The 8,623-nt window shown below is 42.9% G+C and overlaps 1 long non-coding RNA gene across 1 annotated transcript in view; it reads right to left on the bottom strand.

The window, feature by feature from the left end:
* Positions 1-7,385: 7,385 nt before the first annotated feature.
* The window catches only part of LOC110466185, a 6,974-nt gene continuing 5,736 nt past the window's right edge, over positions 7,386-8,623 (bottom strand). The window contains exon 3 of the long non-coding RNA XR_002464714.1: positions 7,386-7,881. This is a non-coding gene — a long non-coding RNA (uncharacterized LOC110466185). The remainder of the gene's footprint in view (positions 7,882-8,623) is intronic.

Below are 8,623 nucleotides of genomic sequence, written 5' to 3'. Positions count from 1 at the left end.
GGGTTTAACCCCATGGATTTTCCGTCGTGGAATCCTTGGGCTTTGGTCTCTCCCTGGCGGAGACGTGTTAGCAGTTCTGTTGATCCCCCCCCCAACATTCTGCTACTTTGGGGGCCTTATCGGCCGGTCCTAAGAAGGTGTGTCGGACCTTTAGGACTTCTGCCTCTCGGGCAAGCTCGTTTGTCTCTGGGTCCAGCGGTAGAGTTTTGGCTACTTAGCCTTAACCTACAGCCACGGCCGTTAGGCGCACTGCACCTAAATGCCGGTACGGGGAGCCTTCTCTCGAGTTGGCCCCTCTGGCCCATTTCCTCCGCCCAAGGCTTTTGGTCTGGATGGTGTGAATGCTATGGACGTTGAGGGCGCGGGTATGGCAGAGGACGATGATGTTGTTTATCTTTCACCTGGTTGCTCGGATATAGACGCTGGTCTTTTCGAGTCGTCTGATGGCGGTCCTCAGGAGGACTTCCAGGATGAAGTTGACCCTGAGGCTGCTGAGGTTGAGGCCCAGCATGTGTTGCCGCTATGCGGGGCCTTAGGGCCGACGTTTCCCGGATTCTTAGGGAGGAGGTTTGCCCACCACCTTCGGCGTCATCTGTCCCCGAGTCCACCATCCTTTTGGGTTCTTTGATGGCTCCTCGAGTGTCCGCTTGGTCGGACCGCTCTCTGCCAGAAGGCACTATTGTGTCTTCAGCTCTGGCCACCGCCCAGTCTCGGGTTTTAGAGAAGAATTCTTCTTTAACCAGTAGTCCTGGGTATGCTGGGTTGCAGCTCAGTGTTGGCGATTTGTCAGAAGTGCACGACACTGACTATGCCACACATGATGGCCTGCTTGCCCCTCAACCAGCTAAGCTGGAATCGAGGGAACTTGCAGCCTGGCCCGGTAGATCGGTGGACCAGGTGGTGTTCGGTCCCAAAGAACACCACAAGATGGAGAGACTGCTGCGTCTCTCCATCCAGATTATGTATTATATAGACTACCTGACGGTTTGTCTATACAGGGTATCCGACTTGCCTGAGGGTCGGATTACCGAGACAGAGCAGGGCGATTGAGAGCGCTGGCAGCTTTACAGGTGTCATCGCTCGTCAATGTCCTGTTGGCTAGGCGGTTTTCAGTTTTGAAAACCCGCCCAGTCGATGAGCCTTACCGCTCCAGATTGTTGACTGCCCCCTTCTCAGGGTCCACTATTTTTGGAGGGGCCCTTCCTTCTGTTCAGAAGGATTTGAAAGAGGTCTCGGTCGACCTGCGCTTCTGGTGAAGAGGATTCATGCTGAGAAGGGCAGTTCCTCGCAGGGGTCAGCGCCTCCTAAGAAGAAGGCTAAGACTTCGCAGTCCTCTGCGCAGCCCAAGTATAAGCCTCCCTTCAAGGGCAACAAATGGAAGGGTAAGAAGGGTATGAACCCTCCTGGGGGTAAGAAGAAGGATTCCTGACTCTCTTCTTCCCTCCTTGGTCGTGTCAGACGACGAGTTTGGCCGGGAGGACTGCAGTCTTCTCTGCTCAAGCTTAGGTCCTTCTCCCGCAGGATTAGGCTTCGGGTCAGCAGACGGTTCTCTTGCCTCGCAAGGTCTCGATCTGCTTCGACCAGATCTTCCTGTGGGGGTCGTCTTTCTACTTTCCTTCCAGAGTGGAAGGAAATTACGGAAGGCGCATGGGCCTTGTCTGTGATCAAGGAGGGGTTAGGCATTCCGCTAGTGCGGGATCCGCCCTTAGCGTCGGAGCCAATCTTTTTTCCTCCACCGGGGGATCCGGAGAAGGCTCTGGCGCTCAAGGAGGAAGTAAGGACCATGCTTACCAAGTGCGCGGTCGAGGAGGTTCCTATGTCGGGATGCACTCCCGGGTTCCACTCAAGAATGTTTCTGGTCCGGGGCGTGGCGTCCCATCTTAGATCTAAGTGCCTTCAACAAGCACGTAGATTCTCCTCACTTCAAGATGGAGACTCCTCGGGGTATTATCGCTTCCGTGAGAGAGGGAATGTGGGCGACTTCAGTAGATCTGAAGGACGCCTACTTCCACATCCCCATCAAGAAGTCGGCACGGAAATACCTCCGTTTTACTTGCAACGGAAAGGTCTTCCAGTTCCGGGCCATGCCTGTACGACTGTACCTTTGGTTTTTTCCAAGCTGCTGCAGGTGGTCGTGGGATTCCTGCACTCTCGAGGAATAGATGTTCACATCTCTTTCGACGACTCCTTCATGCTCCACCTAGTGAGAGAGTCTCTGGTGCAGGTCACCCGGTTGGTTCTGAAGCTCTTACTCAAAGGTCGGCTTCATTCCTTCCAAAGAAAAGTCGAAGGTTTCCCCATCTCAGGATTTTGTTTTTCTGGGGAACCGTTTCAATACGGTTCAGGGCATCGCTCTTTCACCGATGGAGAAGTTCGAGAAGGCCAGGGCTTTTGCTCTGACCTTCATCGGCCGGTCTCAAGTCCAGGTACGTTGGTTTATCAGTTTTCTGGGATATCTCAACTCCCTGGCCGATGTGGTCCCCTTAGGGAGACTTCACATCAGGCCTCTCCAGATGTTTCTCCTTGCCAACTGGGTCCCTTCTTCAAGGGATTTGGAAGCCTGGCTTCCTCTGAACCAGTCGGTCAAGGAGTAGTTCCATTGTCCAAGCCGGTTCCCACTATGACCCTGTACACAGATGCATCCATGACAGGATGGGGAGCTTATCTCGACGGGCGTTGCCGGTCGGGGGATTGGTCTGGGGAACAGCTCTCGGAGCACAGCAATGTGCTCGAGATGAGGGCTATTCTGTTGGCTCTGCAGTCTTTTCGGGAGATCCTGCATTCCAAGGTGGTTTGTGTGGCTACGGACAACACTACGGTTGTCGCGTATCTGGGGAGACAGGGGGAACCAGGTCTCACACCCTGTGTGCCCTCGCTATCCGCATTCTTCTTCTTTGTCAGGAAATGCAGTTGACAATTTGTGTCAAGCATCTACCAGGCAGGTTGAATATTCTGGTGGATACTCTTTCCAGGCGCCGCCAATCGGTTTTGACAGAGTGGCAACTGAATCCCTCGATTTTCGAGGGAATTTGTCAGGTGTGGGACAGGCCTCACATAGACCTGTTCGCCACTTTACTGAACAATCAGTTGCCAACGTTTGTCTCTCCGGTTCCAGATCCAAGGGCTTGGGCCGTGGACGCTCTGTCTCTGGATTGGGAGGGAATGCATGCATATGCATTCCCGCCCTTCAACCTGGTGGGCAGGGTGCTGCAGAAGTGTTCCTTCCTCCTGATAGCGCCCCTGTGACCGAGGCAGCCATGGTTTCCGGAGCGTTTGTCGCTTCTGGTGGAAGAGCCCCTGGCTCTTCCTCTCAGAGCGAACCTCCTTCGCCAGCCTCGGTCCATGACGATGCACTCTCGTCCGGAGATCCTCCACCTTCACGCGTGGAAGCTATCTCAGGAGGCCTCGCTCAGGCAGGCCTCGATCTCGTCTGTTTTTGCCCATGAAGCAGGGTCAACAGGATATCTCATCTCAGTCGGTGTCTAGATGGATCTTTCAGGTCATCAAGTACGGTTACGACCACTCAGATGATCAGGTTCGGGCGTTGTATAAGGTGAGAGTTCATGAGATCAGAGCCCTTGCTGCGTCATGGACCCTCCTCAAGGAGGTCATGTCCGCGTCTTTCTGGCGCGGACAGACTACCTTCACGGATTTTTATCTCCGGTCCTTGGTTTCTCATTCTGATGGATGATATTCCCTTGGACCGGTGGTGGTTGCACAGTCTGTGGCTGTTCCTCCACAGTAATTCAGTGATTTTAAATAGTATGCTATCATGCACCACGGTGGTACACCTGCTCGTTTCACGGGGAGGTTTTCCATTTTTTAATTACTTTCTGGGCTTTATTAGGGGGGTTCCTTGAACCTTTTTCCTTACCTTGAGCATGTCTCGAGTTTGTTCTGTCAGCCTGGTCTGCCTGGATTCGAAGCCTCCACTACGGTAAGACGAATTCGCATACTAAAGTTATGGTAATTATTACTGAAATGAAATTGAGGTTTTTGAAGTAAAACCAATTTTCATGATGTAATACTTACCATAACTTTAGGTATTGTATATGCATACTAAAGTTAAGGTAAGTATTTCATCATGAAAATTTGTTTTACTTCAAATCTCAAGTTTATGGTAAAACAGCAAAATAAATCGAAACGGAGACCGTTTATTGAATATACAAGTGTGGTCTTGTATGTTGACACTGTGATAATAATATTATCTTATTAGAATGCATTAAACAATATCAAGGTATTATAATTCATTAAGCAAAATTACAATATGACAAAAAATATCCATCGCTTCGCTCTCTTTTAATGATACTTCCTATCCAAGAAAGGCGAAACAAACAGAAAGCAGTAAACTATTTGGAATAAATTTGTGATGTAAAGACAAAATAAGATATACTGAAGATGAATCGTGAGAATGATATTAATTCAATGTTTACAATATCTGTGTTGATTTCGAAGGAAAGATTTTCCAGCAGAATGCTGGCATACAAATTAGTGACTCGCTCTTGGCCGACACGGTTTTGTTTTCATATGGGACAGAACTTACCGAAGAGCTTAACTACAGGTAGACTTGCCAAGTCTTCTAATCTTACTCTCAAAAATGCCGGATGTATTGAATTTTAGATGTTCGAAAATGGAATAAAAACAAAAAACAGAAAGAAAAAAAGAAAAAAAGAAACCTTTTTGTGGATTTTCAGGATGCGACAGGAAAAGATACTCTAAGCCAGAAAGAAATTTTGTGATGCTTCAAATTCTTTAAAAAAAGGAAAACTACTTCGAGTGGATTTTCTTCANTCGAGTGGAATTTCTTCTAGCGAATATAAGCGATGCATTAGTATGGTAGGGATCACCGCCATAATTATTTTTTATAGAATTAGTTACTTCTGGCTTGGAATCTAATTCTATGTACATTTGTATTATTTCCCTAGTTGATAAGTTATAGAATTAGTTACTTCTGGTTTTGAATCTAATTCTATGTTCATTTGTATTAATTCTATGTTCATTTGTATTAATTCCCTAGTTGATAAGTGTCTTTTTCCATGCTATGTACATTTGTGTTGTTGCACTCGTTTACAAATCTATTGCGTGTTCATTCCATGCTATGCTAGTTTTACCGATCGCGATTTCGTGTTAGCTTGTAGTATTCAATCCATTCCAGACTAACGTGATGTTATATACTCAGTACATTCTATCGGTTGATCTGAAGCTTTCGTCATTTTTGTAAAAACAGAAATTCGAAACAAAGTTTTAATTCAGAAATAGCTAGCTAGTCAACTAGTAAACGAGTAAGCCAGCAGTTGAAATACGTTAGGTTTCCTCATTATGACGACAAGCTGCGCTGCGATCGTCTTAAATATACACGGACCGCTCCCCAACCGCATCCGGATCACCGTACGGACGCAATGTCGTTATTTGTTTACGTTTTGACTATTGTATTTTTAAGGTTCTTATATTCATTACTGCATAAATTAAATATATGTTCAAGAACATATTAATGACGCCGTCAATATTGATGTAGACTCGGACAGTGCGAGAAACATTTTAAGGGCCTGCACAAGAAGAACAATTAGACTTGCTCAAGTCCAGAAAATAATCACATAAACTAAATGCGAGTCTAATATTGACAGAGCGTAGAGCTTTTCTTCCCCACTCCAATACACACATTTAAAACAAAAGTGAAAAAAAAAAAAACAAAAGTATGTAGGTTAAATGTTGCAGTAACTTAATTAACAATCTCTTACCCCCTATGACAATCTCACCCCACCACCACCCCAATTACAATTAATTCTTTATCACCTGTACTGTGCATGTCATATTCTTATATACATTTTAGCTGAAGTTTGGAGAAGAGTTTTAAGTGGCTTTTGAGGCAAGATTACCATAGGTCAAAGATAGAAGAATATGAACCAACTTCCTCCACCTAACAAGTTATTTTTAGAGTCAATCAGAGTAAACCATTATCTGTTTTTGTCCATACCAATGAAACAGGAGTTTTTGATAAGAATGTTAAATTGAAACAAAATCATACAAACTTTCAAACCCAACAAAAACGTGCTGTCATCAATATCCACTGCTTCATAGACAAGTCCATAGCAGATGTCCATGTCAAAATTTAGTAAATTCACAGACTTAATTCTGTGGTAAATTATACAATTGTGAATGGTTATATATTTCTAACAGAATAATTCAAATCAAATAAATAACCTTTAATTGCTCTAATATAATGACAAATATATTTAGTTTGCAACACTGAACATTTTTTTAAAGTTAATATCTATGCAGCGTTTACAATTACCAAGATATGCAATTCCCTTTTAAGGTTAAAGTTTATTTATGTGGCAGGGTTCAATTGTACATAGGATTAAGGTCGCCTTCTAGCTTTGAGCTAGAGCGAATTTTCCTTTAGCTCAGTGGTAGAGCGTCCGACTAGGAACCTGGAGATCGAGGGTTCGATCCCCGGTGGAAGCACACTATTCTCTTTCTTGTTACAAATGGTGTCTGTGGCCCTTCCTGTAGTGACAGGGAGTTAGAACATGGGTTGTGGTGTCCGAGGGCGAACACATTTTAAAAGGTTGGAGTAGTGTGGCAGGGTTCAATTGTACATTAGGATTAAGGTCGCCTCCTAGCTTAGAGCTAGAGGGAATTTCCCTTTAGCTCAGTGGTAGAGCGTCCAACTAGGAACCTGGAGATCAAGGGTTCGATCCCCGGTGGAAGCACACTATTCTCTTTCCTGTTACATTTATATTTAAAATAAAAGAAAGGTACTGAAGTGTTTAATGAAAGGTCAGCTTAAGCATCCTCATCATGCATGTATGCATTCAGTAGAGCAACCCTACCTGCATCATTAATTTAAGTATTAACCATATAATAGTTTTTGTTACTGAGATATGGACTTACACAACTTTTCTTAATGTGCACTGATGTACAATGTAGAAGGAAGTCACTGGAGTCTAAAATGTAAGTCAAATTCAGCATCTACACACATTAATCAGTGTCCCTATAGCTGTGTCATTGATGCCATCATTATGCATGTATTACCTAGATGTACCCAGAAATGGACCCAACACTTTTTCTTAATGGGAATGGAGGGCGAGAACGAATCCATTTATTCATCCTCTGCAAACTTCGTTGAGTAGGGGCTGGGAATAAAAAATGTAACTTGTGAGCAGAGACGTATACGTTTCTGTTGTGAGGCAAACATACAAAGATGAAGATAAATAACAACATACATATTTACATCAGTCAATGATTTAATTTCATAAAAAAATATCAATATGCATAAAAGTTAACAAAACAATCACTACAACAAAGTTATCAACAAGTATGCTGTCATTACATATATCTACATACATGTACATATATTTGATGGAACAATTTAAAACATTTTTTTTTTAAACAAAGCAATGCAAAGGAATACTGAATAAAATATAATCATCATGAAATATCATGACTCAAGACCAGTTTTTAAGAAACTGATGCCTGTTTTGGACACCTGTGACCTTGAAAGAAGGTCAAGGTAATCTACATGATGAAACTTTAAAGTATTTATCCCAGACAGACTTATGACAGACACTTCACTATACCATAAGATTATGACAGTTTGTACCAGAGGAGCTTAAAAGTGTATCTGAAGTTCATGAACCATGATATTTGTCTTTCCTTCATTCTGACTGTATGACCAAATCAGAAAAATCACAACAATTATCAATGCCCTTTTTAATTAATGTCCAACAATATGGTATTGTCATTGTCACATATACAGCAATGTCTTGATTTCTCCATTCAAAGGATTAGGAATCCCAGAAGGACAAAGCTCTTGCAGTGTCTTACAGAACACTGCATCCTGATGGTAGGTCTGGAATTCGCCAAGAAAAGTTGGACATTCTGAAGAAAAAAAAATAAAAAAATATTGTCATGAATCAGACATAGACACTGTAGATATGATAGTTGTAACTGTATGATATGCTTTTGTGGGAGAATAGCAATATATACTCTGCGAGGTCACCAATTCATTTTTTGAAATTTGACTAAAAGTTGGTTCATACTAAACCTACAATAAAACATAATATACCTTGAATACATCAGCATCATTTCATAGAAGAAACATATATTTTAAGTATATATACAGACCCCACTATGGAACTTCGAAATAGGACTAAATTATCATAATAACACCTCATTTTGAATATACTTATNTATGTAAAATATTAATGAAAATCTAATCAAATGATAGCCACCGTAAGAAATACATTCATGGCATGATTGTGACAAAAACTCATGTTTCCATCGCGCCATTTGGCTGTTTTATGGAAGAAACAATCTCAAAAATGCCATTTTCGATGATAACATTTTAGACACAAAAACTGTTTTTTAGAGAATACACCCTTTTATGGGCGTTGGATGCAAACCAATTTTTATCCTATTAAACAGTACGTAATATGCTATTGATGAGAGGAAAAATCATCAAAATGTAAGTGGTGGAACATTTTCAAATGTTGGGTTGAATTAGCCTATGGTTGAATTGCCAATTTTCGACTTTCTTTAGATAATTAACAAAAAAAACGAGAGTATTTGCTCGGTATGTTGAGAACGTGTACACAGATATGAAAAAGAGTGAGAGAAACAC

Source organism: Mizuhopecten yessoensis, unplaced genomic scaffold (genome assembly GCF_002113885.1).
Source record: "Mizuhopecten yessoensis strain PY_sf001 unplaced genomic scaffold, ASM211388v2 scaffold11123, whole genome shotgun sequence".
Taxonomy (NCBI): domain Eukaryota; kingdom Metazoa; phylum Mollusca; class Bivalvia; order Pectinida; family Pectinidae; genus Mizuhopecten; species Mizuhopecten yessoensis.
This window is presented reverse-complemented; position numbering and strand designations above follow the sequence as displayed.